This window comes from Podarcis bocagei (assembly GCF_964188305.1).
Source record: "Podarcis bocagei genome assembly, chromosome: 13".
NCBI classification, from domain to species: domain Eukaryota; kingdom Metazoa; phylum Chordata; class Lepidosauria; order Squamata; family Lacertidae; genus Podarcis; species Podarcis bocagei.
In genome coordinates this window covers 29,633,411-29,654,950 of record NC_138138.1, presented here as the reverse complement: position 1 = coordinate 29,654,950, position 21,540 = coordinate 29,633,411, and the positions used below count along the sequence as shown (strand labels likewise).

Here is a 21,540-nt window from a genome sequence, read left to right as displayed (position 1 = left end):
GAGGTCCGTTCTTAACCTGAAACTGTTCCTAACCTGAAGCACCACTTTAGCTAATGGGGCCTCCTGCTGCTGCCGCACCGCTGGAGCACGATTTCTGTTCTCATCCTGAAGCAAAGTTCTTAACCTGAAGCACTATTTCTGGGTTAGCAGAGTCTGTAACCTGAAGCGTATGTAACCCAAGGTACCACTGTACTGGTTTTCCGGGTTTATACGAAGACAGGATGAAAGAAGAAGAAATACTAATGAGGGCATGAGGAGAACTGAGGTGTGTGCTAAATCTAAGTCAGCTGTGCTCTGTTCATTTCTGCCAAAAAGAATATGAGCTAAGTTCTCCAATGGAAGCATCCATGATTTAATTCTTAGAATACCCCCTACAACCATGATCACCTGTACAATAAATATGATGGGGAAACACAGAGTAGTTGTGGGGCACACGTTCACACATTCCCATAAATCCTTGCCACTGTCCTTTTTAATGAAATATAGATTACAGTGTACCATAAAGGCATGCTTTTATATTGTCTCATTTTTTTCTCCTTATTAGCTGTTCCCTGCTGTTTAGCTCGGGCCTCAGCACAATGATGTAGCATTTAGGGAAAAATATGCAACCCAGTAATCCAGCACCAGAGGACAAGATGGAGAAGATTTCCACAGCCACCATGTATTTTCCCTTGGTGCTGAAGTAGGTTGGAATAAAGGTCAACCAAACACTGCAAAACACCAACATGCTGAAAGTGATAAATTTGGCCTCATTGAAACTGTCGGGCAACTTCCTGGCTAGGAAAGCTACAATGAAGCTGGCAAAGGCTAGGAAGCCTATATAGCCCAAGACACAGTAGAACATGGTAGCTGAACCTTCATTACATTCTAGTATTATCTTTCCATGCACTGAGTGCATGTCTCTATCTGGGAACGGAGGAGAAGTAAATTACCAAAGAGCACAAATGCCTGCTTGAATGAAGGAGCAGGAAAGGACCATAGAATTTGCCAGCCCTTTCCCCAAACATTTCCTCATCTTGGCCCCTGGCTTGGTTGCCATGAATGCCAGGACCACAGTGACGGTTTTTGCCAACACAGATGAAAGAGCCACAGAAAAGATGATGCCAAAAGTAATTTGTCGAAAAAGGCAGATGATCTTTCCAGGTTGTCCAATGAAAAGTAAGGAGCAGAGGAAGCAAAGGAGGAGGGAAATGAGGAGGACGCTGGTAAGGGTTGCATTGTTGGCTTTGACTATGGGACTGTCTTTGTGCTTCATAAAAATTCCAAGAACTAAACTTGTGATCAAAGAGAAATAAATAGCAGTGGTAGCTAAAATATTCCCTAAAGTTTCTTTATAAGAAAGGTAAACTAGAATTTTGGGAATGCATTCAATTTGGTTGTTGTTGGGATACTGGTCTTCTGGACAACCGATGCAGGCATCCATGTCTGAAAAAAAAGGAGGAGCTGTTTAAGTACAGTGAAACCTCTACTTACCGCCATAATCCATTCCGGTGGCCCACCCTTTAGGTGAAATGGGTCACTGGTAGAAGCGCTGTTGTGCGCATGTGCAGACGGCAGCAGCTGCTTCTGCGCATGCGCAAATGGCAGAAGCCACTTCTGTGTGTGCACAAATCACGGCAAACCCGGTATTTACTTCCGGCTTTGCTGCGGTCGCAACTTGGATCGGGCCCAAGTAGAGGCAATCGTATGTAGAAAATGTAAAAATGTTAACCAACATCTTCCTTATGTTTATGTTCTTGCAGTTCTTTCACCAACGCTAGGAGAAAGGACTCCCATAATTTTAAAGAGAAAGTGAGAATTTTTTTGTGATCACACTGATCTGGTAATGGCTAAATGTTTCTGTGTAACCCAAGATTTTTGTGATGCAGACCTCTTCTCAAGTCATGAACATAGAAGGTTGTCCCTGGAAATGCTGTTATTTATCAATCTTAATCCTCATGTGTAATTTACAAAATTGTTATAGGTGTTATTGCAATAATGTAGGTGGAGCACTTTAAACATTCAGTAAGTACTTTTCACATGCCAAAGTATTATTATTGCTTTTATTTCTAATTTTTACAGTTGTATTTATTTGCGTATGGAGAACCCTTTAATCCCAAAGTATGATATGAAGGCACATTACTGTCACAGAGCGAGCTGGTCAGTAAATCACAATGTTCAAAGCTAGAGTTAACCTTGATTAGAAAAAAAAAAAATCTTCACATACTTGGCTGAATTTCAATACCAAATGAGTACAGCAGCTCATTCCTTGTGGGTCGTCCCCCTCCCCCAGCCATCTATGTCTCCTCCTCACCGGGGGGGGGGGGTTTCCTAGCAATTGGAAACTGTGCCTGTGTTCTGCTCCTCCCATTTTGTGCCTCTTCTGGTTTTCAGAGTTGGGGGGATGGGAGCTTGTCACGGAAGATGATTCTTCACTAACCTGACTCATCTCTGCCTCTTGACCTCCCTCCTCCCAGTTTTAGCTTCTGCCTCTGATTATTGACTTCTCTCAACTAGGTCATGCTGTTTTATATTCCCTGTGTCTTTTATAAAATGTATTGATTATTCCTCCTACCCTTCTGGTGTGAGATCTTCCCTTCCGGACAACGAGCACAGTCATAGCAACAAAATCTCTCTCCTTCTTTCTTCTTCCTGCTGTAGCCAGGATAGCAATTGTCATTGCACACAGAAATTGGCAGCACCTGTACAGAAACATGAAGGATTATTAGCAACAAAACCAGTCATCAATTCAATGCAATTTGCTTCCTTGGAGAAAAAGAAACCATCTAACCTATTGCATGCCCTATAGGCCACAACAGGAACTCCTGGAACTCAGCCAACAATATTTCTAGTCCATCTAGGATTACACCAAGCCAGGTGGAACAGTATATTCTTCCTTGGGACCTCTTCTTCTGACCTACCTAATGCACAGATATGATACACCGTTGCCAAAATGAATACATTGGACTACAAATGGAAGGCTGAGAGGCAATGCTTGAACATCACATTTTACAGCTTCCTCCCTCTCAAATACATGTTTAGATACCTGCCAAGTCATAATGATATTCTATGCTCCTTGACAGTAAAATTATTGTCCAGCCTAGGATCCTCCAGTCCAGTTCTAGCAATTCCCAGTGGGGTGAATGAGACAGAGCCACTTTGGCAAACAGAAATAGCATGAGCTGATATTGCTCTCCAAGCACATTGTCACCATACATCTAAGTTGTCACTTTTTACACCTCTGTAGAGATGCTCTCTTTACATATAACCAGAATTTTAAAGAATCAGTGGGAGGGTGAAAGCTGTACTTCCTTTATCTTTCTCATTCAATTTGCTCTGCGTCAAAACAAGCACTTGCAAAAGGTACGTAGTCTCAAGTGCTGGGATGATGGGAGTTGTGTATTCTACCAACCAAGATGACAAAGTCTCTTTGAGATGAGACCTTGTTCATGGAATAAAGAGATTCTGTGAGATTTTAGAAGAATTAAAACTAATGCAATAAGATGCTTTCAAAAGCATTAACAATGCCTTTTTGAAAATTGAGCATACTGACTCTTATTTACTCAATCATTTGGTGCCATGTCTCACCTGATTAAAGCTTTGGTGCCAGACAATCTGGTCATCGTGAATGGTTAACTCTTTGCCTCGAGGAGCCTGTGGTTCCAGTCTTCCAACTTTTACTCTAGCCACCGAGCCATTAGGAAACATCATCCAGTTTGTGACATCAAAACTGGCCACTAATTCTCCATTTACATCAAAGTACACAATGTCTCCAGCACTGTTATTGAATATGGTGTTACCTAGAAAGTGATGCACCTAATTTGGAAGGGTATATTGACAAAGAGATACTTACGTAGGCCTCAAAAGTAATTTAATATTTAGCATTCTTAAAAAATCTGTCCTGCTCTTTTTTGGTTATGAGTTCACTATTTCTAGCTGCCATTTCTTGACCCATTGTTGATAAAACTGTCATTAATCTATCATGAGTCTGGTGCTACTTGTCAAAATGAATAGCCCTCCCCCCCATACCCTAACACTTCCCAACTGTTGGTATGTAATCAATAATAATAATAATGATATTATTATCATTATTATCATCATCATCATTTTATTTATATTCCACACATCTAGCTGGGTTGCCCCAGCCATTCTGGGAAACTTCCAACACTTACAACCATAATAAAATGTCAAACATTAAAAACATCTTGATACAGGGCTGCCTTCAAATGTCTTCTACAAGTTGTGTTTATCTCCTTGACGTCGGATAGCAGGGCATTCCACAGGGAGGGCGCCATTGTCGAAAAGGCCTTCTGACTGGTTCCCTGTAATTTTACTTCTTGCAGTGAGGGAACCACCTCAAGGCCCTTGGAGGTGAACCTCAGTGTCTGGGCTGAAAAATTGGGCTGGAGATTGGGTATAAATGATGATGATGATATAGTATTATACAGGATCAAGGCTGTTAAGGGCTTTCAAGATCATCACCAACACTTTAAATTGTGTACTGGGAGCCAATGGAGATCCTTTAGGACCAGGTGGCCACTCCCAGTCACCAATCTAGCTGTCTCATTCTGAATTAGTTGTAGTTTTCGAGTTGCCTTTATCTCTGGGCCATAAACTAGTCTGTTTCGTTGCCATTGTGTTTAATTGTCATTACCTGCCAGGGTTGTACATTCTGAAATGCTAGTTTCCCTCTTTCTTCCATGCTTCTGTATCTGGAGCTCTGTGTGTACATGGCATGCAAAGCATGTGCCACAGCATAGACAGCATTGTAAATGTTGTAACTGTGGCCAGTCATGTGCATTTCAAACAGATTTCCAGGAAGATTCTCTAGCTTCTCCTTTCCAGTGCAACTCTTCTTCCCCTTTTCCTCTTGTCCATTAGACTTCTTTAATGAGCAGCTGAATGCCTGTTCCCAGAAGTCCTGGATAAAACCATCTCCTTTGGCCCAGGAAGGTCTTATTCCTTCATTGAACTTTTGAAATCCCAATGGCTGATCTGAATGAACAGTGAAGGATATGGAACCATGAAAGGTTTGCATATCCCAATTCTTTTGAACAGACAGTGATTCAAAATCCCAGTGGGAGGTAACAACCCACACTTTGCCAAGAGGTGGCAGTGACAAGAAAGGTGCTAGAAAAAGCAACACTCTCAAAACCTGAAAGGATGGAGGTTCTCCATATATAAAGAATACATTGACTTTTCTCTCCATGAGAATCTCATAATTGTTTTGCTGCTGTATAAGCAAGTCTATCAGTTCATCCATATAACTCCATTTTGGTATTCTTACTATGAAGGCATAACATTTGCCATTCTGGGAAAGCAGTGGCACCATTGTATGCAGAAAGCGGTCCCCTTTGTCATCAGCCACAGCCAAGAGCCCAACCCACGTCCATCCGAAATGCTGAAATAACCGCACAGCTCCCATGTGTTGATGGGCTTCACTGGGTACCATCTGGTACAAAAATGGAAGTAGCATTTTGCCATGTTGTCCTGTGAAAAATGATCCATAAGGAAGCTGAAATAAAACGTATAATAATTTTTCACATAACAAAAAGGTCTGTCTTTGTATCCTGGAGCTGGAAAGGGTCCCGTAGGCAATCAAGTGCAAAATCTAGCATGATGCAGGAAATCAATATATATCACCCACGATATATGACTTTTTGTGGCTCTGCCTGAAGAACTTCAGGGGTACTCTAAGCAAACCCCAACTTTGCCATGCACACACCCTCAATCTCAATTTTAGATCCTCTCAATTTGGAGCCCCCTTGGCTTGGTGTTCTGTGAGGGGGAACCATCCACCCTGCCCTAAATCTGGCACTGCTCCAGCAAGGACCCTTTGGTAATTGTTTCTATATTTGAACTACATTTAGCATTAAGAGAAGTCTCCTAATGCTGTTCCAAAATCTTGTCCTACCCTTTGGAACAGCAGGTGACAATTTGTTTCCCAACTCAATGTCACAGCTATTCAGAAATTTTATACTTGAAGAGGGATGTAAGCTTCACGACCCCCCACCCACCCACACATTTTAATCTCCTCTTCCCCGGGCTAAATATACCCAATTCCTCCAACCTTTTGTCATAGGCATTTCTCCCCATTCTCCTGACCATCTTCACCGTCTTCCTCTGAAGCTGTTTCAAGTTATCTTTATCTATGACAAAGTGCAGCACTGAGGACTGAACATACTACTAAACTTGAGGTGTGCTAATTAAATAACATTCAGCTTTTACTTCTCAATATATAGCACTTTGGTTGCATTGATGCAGCTTAAATTGCATTAAGACTTTGCCGCGGCTGCATCACAGTGGTAACTGATAGTTAGCTCTTGGTCTACTACAGCAGTTCACAAACTTTTTGTGTGGTGGGAGTCTTTTCAAGAGAGAAATTAATCATGGAGCAGTATTGTCACCCTTATGCATGGGCATTTGGGGCTGTTTTTACATTTATTTTATTTATTTATTTATTTATTTATTTATTTATTTACATTTATTTTATTTATTTTTCTTTCCAAGCTCTTCACGGAGCACTTGAAGATGCTTCATGGAGCACCATGCTCAGTTTGGGAACCATTGGTCTACTATATCTCTTTCAGGTGTGTTGTTGTTCTGCCAGTTGTCCCCTATCCAAAGGTTTGCTTTTGAAATTTTTTTCTGCCTTAATTTGGCACTTTGTTTATTTGCATTTTGTTAGTTTCAGAGCAGTTTTCCATTCTTTATCTTTCAATCAACCTAATGATATTACCATATAGTCTGCATTGAAACAGATTTCTAATGAAACTTTTTGAACTTTTTGAATGCTGTGCTGAAATCAAGACTAGGGATACAGGAAATAATCAGTTTGTTTCTAACCCATATTCATTGCAATCAGCACTGTTTCCATGCCACTGCCACTAAGAATTACATTCATATCTCTGTCTGCTGTGCCCAAATTTTATGCAATTAACTATGTCATTAATGATGTCATTACATCATTTCAATGCAATGCCCATTTCATTTCAATGTAAAGCAAACATCAGAAAAAATTATATATGTGTGTGTGTGTCATCTGTTACACATCATTTGGGGACTGAAAACAACAACAATGAATAAAGATCATATGTGCTTGCATGATTTCCATTCCTGACCACAAATGAACATATAAACTGAGGCAATTTCCATTTCCACATGTGCCACTTTCGTGGTATCTCTAGAGCTTACCTGTGGAATTTTGTGGATTGCTGAAATAATGGCCATATTGGCAGAGATTTCAGAGACAGATCCTCCAATTAAACCTATCAGCTTGTTCTTGCCATCACAACAGAAGTTGGGGACAAACTTCTGTTTGGACAGCAGGCTAAGGCTAGCTTTATAAGTCATTCTTGCGGTGAAGTAGCTATTGAGGATATAGAAGCCCATGGAGGCGTTTGATAAGATGCTAGGATTCTCATTGATCTCTTTGACAGCAAATGCTAAAGCCAGAATGTGCTGGTAGTTCTTAGGCACTGAACTGTAAAAAGAGGTACAGCCTGTTTAATAAAGCAGCAGCAAAGCACCAGTAAAAATACATTTGTACACTTCATCAACATTCATCTGCAAACTACTGATATTGAGATGTAACTCAATGCCACAGAAGTTGAAAAAGCAAAGGTACAGCAAAGTTAGCAGAAAGTAAGATATATGAAACAGGTACTCTTCTGATGAATAGTTGAATGATCAGAATGTTTGGGGATTATTCAAGAACATAACATGCTGCTCCTTACATTTGTTAGGTTCACTTTCTTTACAACAATAATTCACTCCTTTTGCACACAAACACAAGTGCTAGCCCAAAATAGATTTGACATATATAATGTACTTCCTAGCTTTTGAAAGCAACCTCTGAGAAGAGACAAGTGAGCCTCTTCTGTTGTCTCTCTTGGTATTCACTAATGCCTGACCATGCAAACACTCTATCCATGGGTCTGGGATGTGCCTCCAAGCCCTGCCCCAATGACCTGTGTGCATTGCCTCGAATGCTCAGCCCTCAACAATCCCTGTGTTGAGTGGGGAAGCTCTGCAGGAGAATGTTATTCATGTTTGCTTGAATGTGGGTAGAACACCTCTCACTATCATGGGCCGTGCTTTACTAATCAACATAGGGACTGGGAAGGCATACGAGGACAATGGGAGTGGGCCTTGAATGTGTGCCTCTCCCTTGTCCACCCATTGAACCTTTACGTGTCTGTGAACATGCCTTAAAAACCTCTGTAGCAACCATTTCAATCATTGAAGAAATATCAGTGCAAGCAATTAATGTATCATTTAATCTCCTAAAGCCAGGGACACACTGCTGCAATTTAAATGCATCTACCATTTGCAGATGAAATGAGAGAAGATATTGCAAGCAAAAGGTGCCAAGGGGAGACTTCCAACCGTCCATAAACTCAGCTGCATTTGAAAACCATAATCCAGTTATGTCAAGAGAGTGCAAAGTGCCTGAGGTAGTGAATACCAATTCAGAAATTACTTTTCAAGAAACATATACTATGATATTTCACTTGTGCAGTTTAAAAAATATTAATAATACATGGTGACAAGACTATTCTTAAAAACATATTCATCACGCACATACTCTCATTAGGGAGTCAGATTTGATTGTGGGCCCCTCTCCATGGTGCTTTAATTTCCAAACATCCAAACTGAAGGTACCTTCTACCACCTTTGGTGGACATGCCCGAAGATAAAGGCTTTCTGGGAAATGATCTATAATGAAATGAAAAAGGTACTTAAATGTACCTTTCCTAAAAAAACAGAGGCCTTTCTCTTGGGCATTGTCGGCCAATTGGTGGCAAAGAAGGATAGAGCTTTTTTCATGTACGCTACAACAGCAGCAAGAATACTCATCGCAAAGCATTGGAAGACACAAGATCTACCCACTCTGGAAGAATGGCAGATGAAAGTGATGGACTATATGACATTGGCTGAGATGACAGGCAGAATCCGCGACCAAGGAAAAGAGACAGCGGAAGAAGAATGGAGAAAATTCAAAAGTTACCTTAAGGACTATTATAAACTCAATGAATGTTAGAGTGTTTTGGTTCTTAGGAACAAAGGGATACAGTGACATAAGGTCAGAATATAGAGATGACTAAGATGACTGAGGTTGGAAAGTAACAATTGGGAGTTGCTATAAAATTATAGACATTGGGATGCAGAAAGGGGGGGTATGGGGAAGTCCCAGAAAAGAGGTTTATGAAAATATGTTATGAATTTATACGTGTATGTTTGTTTTCTTAAGTGTTTGTCTGTTTTTTAAAATTTGTAAAACCAATAAAAATCTTTAAAAAAAAAAAATAATAATTTCCAAACATAAACCCTAGATTGTCCCTGTGTAAGGTAGGTAGCTGTGTGTTGCAGCTTCAGACAATAAATAATGCATTAATGGTGCTTAATTATGTGCTCTCAGATACTGAGAACTGAACTATTATAGAATGAGAGATCGAGGGGGTGGGAGAGAGAGAGAGAGAGAAGGAAGGAAGGAAGGAAGGAAGGAAGGAAGGAAGGAAGGAAGGAAGGAAGGAAGGAAGGAAGGAAATCTTACATCGATTCCTCAATCAAGGCCTGTGCTGGCTGTTCCAAGAAGGAGAGGTTGTTATAAAGGAAATAGACTTGAGAAACAATTCCCCCAATCACAAAATCTCCTGACTGGTAAAATTCATGAGGAATAGGATGGGGATCATCATATATGGAACAATTAATAGAATGAGTCTTGCATACAGTATGACACAGCATTATAAGCAGCAACGTCACCACCAGCATGATTCTGTTGGCAAAAAGTCCTCTCCAAATGTAGATTTCCATGTTTCCATCTACAGCATCCTGTAAGGCTAGGAACAGCTTTGCCACAGCCTCCCTTGAATTTTGGTTGATTCCATTGCTACACTGAGCCTTTTAGGGAATTTGTGTGCCCGTCTCATAGTTAAAAGTAGCTCCTTGTCGATCTGTGTTCCTGTACATAATTTTCTTTTTATTGCCTCACTGTATTCTCAACGGGAGACTGAGAAGTACACATTTTCCTTTTCTTAAAAAATAGTCATACGCACCTCTTCATGTACAGCTATCTATTATTTTGCTTTAAAGTGTAAAAAAAAAAAGTGTAACCTAGAGGATTTTCAATCAGCTTGTCCGAATGAGGGTGAGACAGTGTGCAGCAATGAAAGTGTAAATTAATAACGAATCAATGTGGTCTAATTTTTCATAGTAAGAAACTGGGAAGTGGAAGATGAAAAGGGCAAGAAGAGAGGATAAGAATTGGGATTCACATAGTTTATATTGGGGTGGGGGTTAAAATCATGACAGAAAAATCTTGTGAAAGCAATGGCAGCATATAAAGGGGAAATGATCATAGAAAAAAATGGCACCGCCTTACCTATGCCTAGATCCTGTTCTAAACAATATGTGCGGTTGTCCTCAGGTGTTGCTTGTTGATCTTGCAAATGGGCTTCGGTTGTCAATTGTGTAGGAAGACTTTTAAAAAACAGTAATTATGATTCTATCTTCCCCAATGTGTTGCTGGTCTTTGAAGTTTGTTACCGCTAGGAGTTCCTCTCAAATTATAGAACAGTTATTTTCTTCATAGAGGGATAATAACTAGTTTATGGAAATTTGCCTGGTGACCCCAGGTTACCTTTGTCCAGGACTATATTTAAGTTTAACCACAGATCACTCAAAATTAGTATAATGTGAAAGCTGAGGTTTAACTTCAGTTACAGCCTGGAGAATTTGAGGCTCAGCATTATGTTGGCATATAGCTCTTCATGTTGTCAGGTTTTTTTAAGTATATATTTCTCCTAATGTACCATTTTTGATGCGATTTTGCCTAATATACACATTTTTGCAATGCAATGTTCCATAATATAATGCATAATGTACATTCTCTTCACTAATATATGCATTTGTATGCACACTTTAGTCTATGCATTATTGCACACATTACTTGAATTGCAAAATTCAGAGACATACACATTTGGAAGGATAGTTGTGTTTTGCATGCATATTGTGTCAGAAAGTGTGGATTAGGTAGGTTGACCTTTAAATGCAAACTAAACTAAATTTCTCCCCCATCCTGGGTAAGACTCACAATCCTTGCTCTACCCATATTCTACTCTGGCACACACTGTGCTCCTTATGGGAATATGGCCCATGGGCCAAAAATCCCTGTTCCCAGTGGAATTGTGGCAAAGAAGCAGTTCAGGCATGGCACGACCATGGTGGAGGGGGAGGACCTCCCCCTAGCCTTAGCTAGCCTCTTCCATCATGCAGGATGCCACACCCATGACCCCTGGAGGGGAAAAAGACACCATGCCAGTATAACTGCAGCATCTTTTTCAGCTAACATAGCAACATGGAAGGAGATGGGGAATCTAGAAGCTTTTTCCATTCTCAAAGGAGCTACAGCTGTTGTATGGTCCCCTGTCCTGGTCCACAAGTTGAATGTTCCTATTTGGGAACTGGACGTAGTTACAGGCAGCATAGGGCAGGGTGTCTATGAACAGTCTTGAGATGAATGCCAAATCCAGGTGGGCCGAGCCTCTGCTGAAAAGAAAGTAGTTGTTCCCCTGTGTAAGCATTCGTTGCTGAATCCTCATAAAATACAGTGGTACCCTGCAAGACGAACGCCTCGCAAGACGGAAAACCCGCTAGACGAAAGGGTTTTCCGTTTTGGAGGCGCTTCGCAAAACGAATTTCCCTATGGGCTTGCTTCGCAAGACGAAAGCCCATAGGGAAATCTCCGGGGACCTCTTTTAAATGCTAGCGGTGGGGAGCAAAGCCTTTCTCCCCCCCCCCCGGCCTTCAGAAGAGGTCCAGGAAGGCTGGCGGGGCCCGAAAGGCTTTGCTCCCCAGCGCCAGCATTTTAAAAGCAGTCCGGGATAGCAGGGAAGCGCTTCCCGCTATCCCGGACGGCTTTTGAAGGCAGGAGAGGTCCGCGAAGCCTGGGCGCGCTGATGTCAGCGCGCGCAGGCTTCGGCATGCCGGCAAGTCTCCGCCAGCAGCGGCAGCGCTGCCGCTGCTGGCGGAGAGGTCCGCGAAGCCTGGGCGCGCTGATGTCAGCGCGCGCAGGCTTCGGCATGCCGGCAAGTCTCCGCCAGCAGCGGCAGCGCTGCCGCTGCTGGCGGAGAGGTCCGCGAAGCCTGGGCGCGCTGCGCGCAGGCTTCGGCATGCCGGCAAGTCTCCGCCAGCAGCGGCAGCGCTGCCGCTGCTGGCGGAGAGGTCCGCGAAGCCTGGGCGCGCTGATGTCAGCGCGCGCAGGCTTCGGCATGCCGGCAAGTCTCCGCCAGCAGCGGCAGCGCTGCCGCTGCTGGCGGAGAGGTCCGCGAAGCCTTGGCCGGACAGCTTTTGAAGGCAGGCGGGGGGAGCAAAGACTTTCGCCCCCGCCAGCCTTCAGAAGAGGTCCAGGACCTCTTCTGAAGGCTGGCGGGGGGCAAAAGTCTTTGTCCCCCCTGCCTGCCTTCCCAGGGGCTTTTAAATCGCCCCGACAGCGGAGAAGTCCTCCGCTGTCCCGGGGCGATTTTAAAATGCTGGGGGTGGGAAGAAAAGCCCTTGTCCCCCCCCCCAGCCTTCAGAAGAGGTCGGAGGACAGACTGTCCCCGGACCTGGTCTGAAGTCGGTTTCCCTAGGAACGCATTAATTGATTTTCAATGCATTCCTATGGGAAACCGTGCATCGCAAGACGAAAAACTCGCAAGAAGAAAAAACTTGCGGAACGAATTAATTTCGTCTTGCGAGGCACCACTGTACTACTAAGACCATTATTCCCAGTGAAGTACATCTAAGACCTAGCTAAAGAGATGAGCTTACATTATTTTATCTTTATTTTTATTAGTTGCTCTTTGTATTCAGTTCTGGCCTTGGGATAATGATCTACTAAACATACCCAAATTCTCATGAGATCCCTAGCATCAGTATTTGCATGTGAAGACCCCGAAACCCCCTCCAAAATAAATCACACAGGACACAGAATATTTGTTTAAGATTTTTGGCATTAATTTTGGCCACAATTTTATTGATTACAGCATGTGTGAGTGGTTGCTTAGCACTGGTTCAGACTACCTGAACCTGCACCTGCAGGAACAGGACTCACAACTGGAACCTCCAGAGGTCAGTAAGTGAAAACATACTGGGGGGGCACAGAGGCGGATTTCCGCCTCTTAGTTTACCCCAGATGCTCCTAGGAACTCTGACATGGCCCTACCCCTGAGAGGGGATCAGACACAGTACATCGAGCCCCTGGATTCCATTAACGGAATTCCCTAGAGCAGCAACAAAAATGAGGGGCAGGCACAGGCAATCCATAATCCCCTCCACCAAAGAATGAACCAATGCCTAACTGCCAACCTTACAAAGTGACGATTTGCAACACGGTAGGCAAAAACCAAATGGCACCAGCCAAGTGGCAAAATTCCTACCAGGCCCCTGCTCCAAAAACAGGCCACCCCTAGACAGGCATAGCAAGGCCAAAAACACAACCTTAAATTACATGGAGGGAGAGAGGGAGATCCATTGCACAATGCGAAAAAGAAAGTACTTCGCCTTCTGCAGCCCCTTAAATAGCCCCTTAGTTGCCAATCAAACCCCAACCAACAGAAAATTTTCCCCAGCAACAAAGAGGCAACCAATGAGGTGAGGAGGTCATCCAAATGGGTCTGCTCCAGCAACAAGAAGGCAGTTTGGTGAGCTCACCGCAACAAGTGGCTCTCCATGATTTGGAGGACACGATTTCCAGTGAAGGATATATAAGAGCACAAAGAAGAGATGAACTTAGATTACTTCACTTCTTCATCCTTATTAGATGTTCCCTGCTGTTCAGCTCAGGCCTCAGCACAATGATGTAGCACTTTGGGGAAAAGATGCAACCCAGTAATCCAGCACCAGAGGACAAGATGGAGAAGATCTCCACAGCCACCATGTATTTTCCTTTGGTACTCAAGTAAGTTGGAATAAAAGTTAACCAAACACTGCAAAACACCAACATGCTGAAAGTGATAAATTTGGCCTCATTGAAACTGTCTGGTAACTTTCTGGCTAGGAAAGCCAAGATGAAGCTGACAATGGCCAGCAAACCCATATATCCCAACACACATGAAAAGATAGCAGGTGAACCCTCATTACATTCTAATATAATTTCCCCACTCGATGAGTACATGTCCATATCTGGAAATGGCGGAGAAGTAAGTAGCCAAACTATACAAATAGCTGCTTGAATGCAGGAACAGGAAAAGACCATAGAGTTTGCTAGTCCTTTTCCCACCCATTTCCTCATCTCGGATCCTGGTTTAGTTGCCATGAATGCCAGGACTACCGTGATAGTTTTTGCCAACACAGAGGAAAGGGCAACAGAAAAGATTAAACCAAAGGCTGTTTGTCGCAGAAGGCAGATGGCCTTTCCAGGCTGTCCAATGAAAAGCAAGGAACAAAGGAAGCAAAGGAGGAGGGAGATGAGGAGGATGTAGGTGAGGGTCTGGTTGTTGGCTTTGACAATGGGAGTGGCCTTGTGCTTGATAAACGTTCCAAGGATTAAACTTGTAAGCAAAGAAAAGGAAATAGCCAAAATAGTTAAGATGATCCCTAAATCTTCTTTATAAGACAGATAGCTTAGGACCTTGAGAATGCATTGAGTTTGGTCAATATTGGGGTGCTCAATTTCTGGACATTTGAAACAGGCATCCATGTCTGAAATAAAATGAAGATATAATAAGTATTTCAAGATGCCGAACTACATCTTTCTGTAAGAATCAGTTACAACAATCAATGAATTTTGTTTGATTTTGTTTTTACTAGCTCTAGAAAGAAAGAAAATAGAAATTGCATCTTTTTGCGTACCCGTGGTTCTGAATTTGCACATGGTTCTGTGCTGTAGTAATGTAATGGCTATGTGTTTTTCTGTATCCCAGTAATTCCATAATTCAGGGTGATTCATGAGAAGGAGAGGGAAGATATTGGGATCAAAGTTAAGGAGCTACTGGCAGGTTTTTTGGAAAAGGTGGTTAAATATATGGAGGCAGAATTGGGTGGTTTGTGAAAGAGCCTTATTTGTAGTGGCTCCAAAATGATAAAACTCCCTCCTCACAGAGATGTATTTGGCACTAAAACTTTATATATTTATATGTATATTATAGTTTCTTTGTAATTGTATTTTTAGTCTATGTAATTTGCCCCGGGACCTTAAGATGAAGTAGGGGCAAGAAATACCAGGAACAAACAAACAAAAAGGAATTGGGTATTGTTTTTTTGCTTCCTATGTATTTTGCTGGTATTTTATGCTCCCTGTCTCTTTTGTGAAATTTATTGGTTATCCCTTATACCTTTCTGATTAGAGATCATCCCTTCTGGACATGGAGCACAATCATAACAGCAGAATTTCTCTTCCTCCTTCTTTTTCCTACTATAGCCAGGATAGCAGTTATCATTGCATACAGAAACTGGCATCACCTGCATGGAAATATGAAGGTGTGGTTAGCAGCAAGGCATCTTCTTTGCTTCATTGAAGACCAAAGAAGAGACCAAACTCTAAACTGTTTTTCATGTATCCATGGGCCACAACTGCAACTCCCAGAACTTGGCCAACAATATTGTTAACTCAGGCAACCCAAAATGCACAAACCAATCAACCCTGAGCATCCCATAGTTTCAGGCACTGGTACTAACTATCCCAGTAGACAAGGCTGGTGCTTGTATGAAGTAAAAGGGTAAAGGTACCCCTGACCGTTAGGTCCAGTCACGGATGACTCTGGGGTTGCGGCACTCATCTCGCTCTATAGGCCGAGGGAGCCTCTGGGTCATGTGGCCAGCATGACTCAGCCACTTCTGTTGAACCAGAGCAGCGCACGGAAACACCGTTTACCTTCCCGCCGGAGCGGTACCTATTTATCTACTTGCACTTTGACGTGCTTTCGAACTGCTAGGTTGGCAGGAGCAGGGACCGAGCAATGGAAGCTCACCCTGTCGCGGGGATTCGAACAACCGACCTTCTGATCGGCAAGTCCTAGGCTCTGTGGTTTAACCCACAGTGCCACCCGCGTCCCCCTTGTATGAAGTAGGGTGAACCAATTTACCTCAGGCGGCAGATCCAACCAACTCCCCTTCCCATCCTTTCCCTCACTATTGCACTGCTGCCACCCCTTCTGCAACTTTGCCCTTGCCGCCACCACCACTGCCGCAACAGTGCTCTTGCCCTCACCATTAATGCTGCCCCCTCGCTGCTGCTGCTGCTTTGTTGTGGCAGCAGCATGGGTGCAGCCACAGGCAAGGGTGCAGTTGTGGTGGTGGACGGCATGGGTGGCAGCCCATGTGGGGAAGAAGGGACCCATGATATGGAACCATGAAAGGCTTGTATGTCCCAAATCTTTTGAACAGAGAGAGATGCAAAATCCCAGTGGGATGTAATAATCCATACTTTACTGAAAGGTGGCAGTGACGAGAAAGGTGCTAGAAAGAGCAACACTCTCAAAACCTGAAAGGATGGAGGTTCTCCATATACAAAGACTGCAGTGGCTTTTTTCTCCGTGATAATGTGAAAGCTTCTCAGCCGCTGTATAAGCAAGGCTATCAATTCATCCACAAAAGAACGTTTTGGTATTCTTACTATGAAGGCATAACAGATATTGTTTTGGGAAAGCAGTGGCACCATTGTCTGTAAAAAGCGGTCCCCTTTGTCATCATTCACAGCCAAGAGCCCAACCCACGTCCATCCAAAATGCTGAAATAACCGTACAGCTCCCACATATTGCTGGCCTTCATTGGGTACCATCCGGTACAAAAAGGGGAACAGCCTTTTGGTACGTTTTGCTGTCAAAAATGACCCATAAGTGATCTGAAATAAAGAATATAAGTAACCTTCACATAAAATAAAAGTGTGTTAAATATTGCTATCTAAGAGTTAGAATCTACTAGGCCATCAGGAGTTAACAAAAACAGTTGTTAAGCCTCTTCTTAACCATCACCTATTACCCTTTAGTAATTCATTCTCTCTTCGAATTGGGCTTACCATTAATACATTTCTCATAATTTTCAACCCAATATTGTCCTGACTCCTTGAGCAAGAGAGTGCAAGTCTTTGCCCTCTTTGATGTGATGACCATTCAGATATTTGGCATTTGAAGAGTGCTTAAAATGTCCGCCTCCCACAAAAAGCCTCACATTCTCTCTCTCTCTCTCTCTCTCTCTCTCTCTCTCTCTAATTTTTATTAAATTTTCTGTTTTACAATTTAAAGTACTCATTTTTACATCCTTAAGATATCAATGACTTCTCTTCTCTTTCCATGGTTTATTTTGCATATCATAAATCCCTGCATATTTTACAAAAACTATACCATTTAGTATTCCATTATTACATCGATCAAAACTTATTTGCACTGTTGAATTTATCTTAATGCTGCTAGCGTTTTCAGCTGTACACAGTTATTTCCCATATATTCAATAAACATTTTCCAATCTTCTCTAAACATATGTTATTCTTGTTCTCTTATTCTATATGTTAAGTCTGCAAGCTGCACATATTCTGTCAATTTAAGTTGCCACTCTTCTTTAGTTGGGACTTCGCTCGTTTTCCATTTTGGGTCTAACAAAACATGGGCCGCAGTAGTGGCATACATAAATAACCTTTTTTGACACCTGGGAATTTCAGTCTGAATTATCCCCAACAGAAAGGAATCTGTTGGGGGGGAGCACTTTCAAACATTTTTTTCAGTTCATTATGTATCATTTCCCATAATTCTCCTGTTCTCACGGTTAACTATACCCAGTTTCCTCGACTTTCTTCCATTCCCATCTCCCTTTAAGAAAGATCTAGGTAGACTGAAACAGGTTCAAAAGAGGACAATGAAGAAAAGGGCAGCACTTTACTCCCCATGACCTGAAAACTATCGATCCATTACTGCAATGCAAAATAGCATTAGTCTTTCATCTGATAATTATTTTACCATTATGACCTACCTCTAGTATGTTTGCTAACAAAAATAAAATAGGGGAACTTTTCAAATGCTTGATTGAAATTGTTGTGAAACCTACAAACCTCTATACTGACAGCTTACCTGTGGAGTCTTGTGGACTGCTGAAATGATTGCCACGTTGGCAGAGATTTCAGAGACACATCCTGCAATGAAAGCAATCAGATTGCTCTGGTTGTCACACTTGAAGTTTGGGGTAAATCTATGGTGTGCAGAAAGCAGGCTCAGGGTGGCTTTATAGGTCATCCTTGCAGAATAGTAGCTATCGAGGATGCGGAACCCCAGAGACATATTTGATAAGATGTTGGGATTCTCATTGATCTCTTTGACAGCAAATGCTAATGCCAGAATATGCTGGTAGTTCTTAGGTACTGATCTGTAATAAGAGCTACAGTTGTTTAATGGAGTAATAAGAAAAACAAGGGGAGAAAGGATTTTTCCCACTTGTTCTGTTCCACTGTGCCCTGTTCTGCTGCCCATTCCACCTTGGTGTCAACCGGTGGGACATATATGAAGCTTGTTCAGGCTGAAAGAGGCAGTCTGCATAGGACTTCTGAATCATGCACGCACTTGGTGCCTTGGGAGGGGACAGCCACCCTATTTAAGGACTGAATGGCTGCCTCTCTCCCTCTTCTTTTACTTAGAGCCACACCCTCTGCCCCTCCCTGTCTCTCAATTTGATTTGTAGTTGCTTCAGAGCTGAATACAGTGGTACCTTGGTTCTCAAATGTAATCCGTTCCAGAAGCCCATTCAACTTCCGATACGTTCAAAAACCAAGGTGCGGCTTCTGAGTGGCGCTGACACCCCAGAAACAATAGCCGATAGCTGCATCGGACATTTGGCTTCCAAAAAACGTTCGAAAACCAGAACACTTACTTCCAGGTTTTCAGCGTCCGGGAGCCAAAATGTTTGAGTAGCAAGGCGTTCGAGAACCAAGGTTCTGCTGTAGTAACTGTTGGCTGACCCACCTTGTCTTTGAGCTGCGGTTTGATATATTTTTTCCTGAATAATGGGGTGATAAGCAGTAGATGGTCTCAGGGACGGATCTACTATGAAAAAAGCACTCTGTAACAGTTTCAATCAAACAAGAAATATACAATAAGTTAAAGTCAATTGAAGCAAAAGATAACGGATCATTTGTATGAATCGTAATATTGCTTAATGATGAGCTCTCAGTCATTGCGATCTGAACTATTATAGAATATGAGGCAAAAGGGGGAAATGCCTTACATTGGTTCATCAATCAATATTTGTGCTGGCTGCTCCGTGAAAGAGAGGTTGTTATAGAGGAAGAAGACTTGAGAAACAATCCCACCAATGACAAAATCTCCTGGTTGGTAAAATTCATGAGGAATAGGATGAGGATCATCAAATATGGAACAATTAATAGAATGGATCTTGCATACAGTATGACACAGCATTACAAGCAGCAACATCACCACCAGCACAATTCGGTTAACAAAAAGTCCCCTCCGAACGTAGATTCCCATGATCCTATCTACAGCGTCATATGAGACTATGACCAGTTTTGCTACAATCTTCCTTAAATTGTGGTTGATTCTGCTGCTACACTTGGTTATAGCTTGATCTGTGGGATAATATGTGTGCCAGTACTCTAGTCATATATTTATTAATGGCTCATTGTACATAAGTGTCGTTGAACAGATTGTTTTCTTTATCTCTTCACTTTATCATCCAGCACTGAGTGACAACTATACTTTTTTCTATTAAATCTAGTCATATGTTTACCCTCTTCATCTATGGATATAAATAACTTTGTCCTTTGCGTCCCAAGGTAGAAAGGCTTTCTCAGAGAATTATCTATCAGCTTGCCCCCCAAAATACAAAGTATATGAAAGAGAAGCAGTGGATTAGCAGGAAGTAGGAAGAAAAATAGAAGATGAACAGAGTAAAGCAAAGAATGTGAAACAGGGATACTCATAGTTTACATTTGTGTCTTAAGGATCATGGTGGAGTCAGCCAGTGGAAGTGTACACCATCATTTAAAGGGGACATCATCGTAGAAACAATGACAGAGTCCTGCCTATACCTACATCAGCATCTGAATAACAGAAGGGTTTTATAGCTTTTTCCAGATTCTGATTGTTGTTCTTGCTAATGGGCTATGGAAATCCGTTATGTCAGAGGATGGAAACCAGTAATTTTGACAATGATAGGGGTGATTACCCCTCAAAGTATGATTGGCTTTTTAAGTTGCATCATGTTTGATGAAGCTGCTAGGAATTTTTCCCCTGTAGAATGATTAATTTCCTCTTGGAGAGCTATTAACTAAGTCACTGGACATTCCCCCAGTGGCTCCAGGCTATTAAGCATCCTTCTGTTATTCTTATACAGTCATACCTCTTGTTACGTTTGCTTCAGGTTAAATCTTTTCAGGTTGCGTCCCGCGGCGACCCAGAAGTACTGTAAAGGGTTACTTCCGGGTTTCGCCACTTGCGCATGCACAGATGTTCAAAATGATGTCACGTGTATGCACAGAAGCGGCAAATCGCGACCCATGCAGACGCGGGTTGCGTTCTGCTTATGTTGTGAATGGGGCTCCGAAATGGATCCCGTTCGCAACCAGAGGTACCACTGTATGTATTTACTTATGAAGTACTACTGCTTCTGGGTGAACTTATGCAAACAGAAACACAATTTGCTTACAATCTGACTTTTGACTTGTTGCATGGGAATAAAGGCAAGAGTCGTGGCCATTGCTCAAAGCAAAAAAAGTTTCCAGAGAGAGGGGGGGCTGAAACCCTAGAAATTAATAAATACTAGTGAAGGAACAGGTTACCCAAGCCTGAACGCAGAGCGACCAGAACCAGGCCCCAGTAACTCCCGCATTCCTTCTTCAAGGGTCCATTAGCTAAAATCCATTAACTTGAGCCAGTGTATAACAGGAACCCAGCTGTACAAAGCCTCTCCCTTATCAGTCCAGGAAGGCTTAGTGATGGATGGCCTTGTCAGTTCCGAGTGGAGCAAGTGGAGACAGGGTGGAAGATCTGGGTTTTATCTTGTAGGTTGTAAATATCCTGGCCATGCTGACGCACAGACCTTGCCTGTCAGGCCTGTCAGCCCCCAATCCCGGAGACGGCGCCAGGGGAAACTCCTATAGCTAGGTGACCTTCTTGCCCTAAGATAAGCACACAGGAACCGAAACATCTGTTTAAGCTCAAGGATGCTCAAGGAGGTAAACTTACTCAAGAGGCAGGATTCCTGGGGAAGTGGCAGAGGGGGTCTGGAGGGAATATATACTGTATGAAAATTCTCTTTCAGTGTGCTTGCTGTGAACTGACCACACAAGTGCCTTTCTGCTGCTCCGGAGAGCAGAAATAAAAAACTCTTTCTCTGAACCAACCTCGGTGTCTTTTGACTCCTTCCTCCCTCTCCGAGAGCAAAGCTCACCCAACCAATCGGTAAAGTCTAAGAAGACTACATTTCTTGGTGCATTGGCTGGGAAACTGCGTTCCCCGAGGACGATGGACAAAGATCTGAGGCGTCACCGCAAGGCGAACAGCTCGGTTCAGTGTCGGCGGCTCCAAGTTAGCATCCTGCCAGTTCGCAGGAGGAACCGGCCACCCCATTCCTGAGTGG

The 21,540-nt window shown here is 42.7% G+C and overlaps 1 pseudogene across 1 annotated transcript; it reads right to left on the bottom strand.

The window, feature by feature from the left end:
- Window positions 1-523: 523 nt before the first annotated feature.
- On the bottom strand, window positions 524-19,430 carry LOC308570624 (vomeronasal type-2 receptor 26-like; annotated as a pseudogene). The gene is made up of 9 exons: window positions 19,171-19,430; window positions 18,024-18,315; window positions 16,172-16,804; window positions 9,536-9,639; window positions 7,174-7,462; window positions 4,634-5,494; window positions 3,568-3,795; window positions 2,555-2,681; window positions 524-1,425 (listed from the first exon to the last, which is right to left on the bottom strand). The product of its transcript is annotated as a vomeronasal type-2 receptor 26-like (transcript).
- Between the last annotated feature and the right edge of the window lie 2,110 nt (window positions 19,431-21,540).